Consider the following 2,499-nt stretch of genomic DNA (forward strand, 5'->3'; position numbering starts at 1 on the left):
CGTCGCAAGCTCTTTTAATAATATGTGAATGTGAAACAACAATATGTAAAAATAAACGCAACAGCAGTGTGAGAACAATGGCACCAGAAGTGCCTATAATCTTTGTTGTTATCATTGCTTTCTCGTGTTTTGCACATGATCCATAACGGAAAAGAACTAAGAGATACTGGGTAGTGTTTTTAACTTTCATCAAAGTTATCTTTTTGGTCATGGACCATACTATTAAAAAAAATCTCTTCAAGTTGTACGTATTTTTTAACTGAACGACAGTAGCAACACCTATTTCTTGCAGCTGCGGAACATTGAGGTTGTCACGTTCAACCAGACATGTCGCGTGGTTCGACGCGACCTTTGCCAAACGAAGTTCTGGTAGGTAACAAAGAGTTTTCATCCAAACATCAGAACGAGGCTTTCGCAAAACTGGAAAAAGTGATTTGATCAGTTGATCAGATGAGATAAGGTAATTTCGTTTATGACATAGTCGGTACACTTTGCATATAGTGGGTGGAGTTTAAGACTTTTTACATGAGAACATATTAACATATCACTTTATGTGATTCTAATTGGTCCAAATAAGCCAATGAATTTCTTGGACAGAATTCTCATTACTGATTGGCTGTGATTAAAGGAATTTTACTTATCCCGCCTTTTGAAACTTTTTTAATTACTGTTAGTATCAACATTTTGGTGGCTATTTTTGTAATCGATTACCCAAGTGCCTTGGGAAAAAGATCACGTCTGTCGAATATAGTTAATTTACCCCATAAAGCTCATATCAAATAAAAGGAATGGTATAGGTCGATGGAAGGGCCAAGGATACGTGTAACATGTAATCCACTGTATAACAAGCGTGGTTTGAATGTCTGTTTACTCTATGAGAATGTACATATAAATCAGCATCCCAACAGACAGAAAGCTATCCAACCACATTTTAGTGCAGTAATATTGATCAAAAAAGCTAATGTTTCTAATTACATGATGCAAATTGTGATCCTAAATAAAAATTGTATGGGGCCCCGAGTGGCCGAGTGGTCTAAAGCGCTCACTGTTCTGGATCGCTGTCTGCGTTTGTTCAAGTCCAAGGCTCGGCTAGCGTGGGTACGTGGGAAAGCCTGCCAGTAGCTTCTCGTGGGTCGGTGGTTCTTCCCTGGGTTTTCCAGGGTTCTTCCTCCACCTGTTATACTGGCCGCCATGTATAGCCTATCTTGTGCTGAAAAATGGCGTTAAATCCTAGAACAACAACAACAATAAAAATTGTATTTGTATGCTACTGCTCCGTATAAAAAAATGCAAATAGCCCGTCACAAAAATATTACGGCAAATCTGGAATTTCTGCACCCAATAATCATTCCTTTACATGAATATCCAACAGATGAAATTCTTAGTTGATACACTAATATACACTTTAGGTGGAAACATTTTAATCATCTTCATCGACATCTGTGTATGTGGATCGACAAACTTCACCCGAGTCCAACTATGTGACATCACACGGAATTTCCATTGGAATCCTGTGCTCAAAAATGTTGTCCGTGTCAAATATTCTGTTTATTTGGAAGGACATTTAATCTTTGAATTATAATTTGTAAAAAAAATAATGTACTTTTAAATGTCACTGATTATAGAATTGCACATTATTAATTCAATGGATTCTGGGACTACATTTTTACGCGCAACAAATAAAAGGTGCATTGATTGAGTCAAAATGAACAAAATATAAACGCCTGCATACTCGCTTGATATGGAATATAAATATAACTCAGCCTGGCGGCCTTGACATATACCTAAACCAAATCAGACTCGTTCTTTCAGCCAACTCTGAACAAAACACGTAAGAGCTTTTGTCTAACGTGACATAACAACAACAACCCAAAAAACAACGAGTGTGTACAACTAAATTATTCTTAAAACAGACTTCATGACTGTTATACGTTGTAGTGGTTGCTACTGGTGGTGGTGGTGTGAGGTTGTACATTCTTAGAAGGTGTCCGCATTTTTGGCTATCGTTATCTAGAGAATGATCGCCCTCAGTATTGTTGCCCGGATCGAGTAAATATTAAAATAAAGTGTGAACTTATAGATGGAATAAATAGAGACCTGAGCAGATATATAGAGCAGAATGACACGAGACCCCGTACATGGAAAAACAAAAACTTAATCAATTACATAAACAATTGTAATAATACATTATATTAGGAAGATACACTTCTTTTTGGAATAAATCTTTCACCGAATTTCAAACATAAATATATTTATATAAATAGCCGATCTGTTTTAAATGATATAATTAGTTCATCGTATAATCGAGTGTGCGATCGAAGTCATTGCTTGTACAACTTCATAACCTGCTTATTCCAGTCCACTCCAACTTCGCTATGGTGGTTCCTCTAGGTCATTTCGCTTTTCCCCTTTTCCGACCTCCTTATTGTCTCGCATCTTTTCGGCCCTTAAACTTCGTGTGGGTAGGTGTGTGCGTAAGTACGTAGATACTTGGATAAG

The sequence above is a fragment of the Sinohyriopsis cumingii genome, chromosome 2, assembly GCF_028554795.1.
Source record: "Sinohyriopsis cumingii isolate HCF-2022 chromosome 2, ASM2855479v2, whole genome shotgun sequence".
Taxonomy (NCBI): domain Eukaryota; kingdom Metazoa; phylum Mollusca; class Bivalvia; order Unionida; family Unionidae; genus Sinohyriopsis; species Sinohyriopsis cumingii.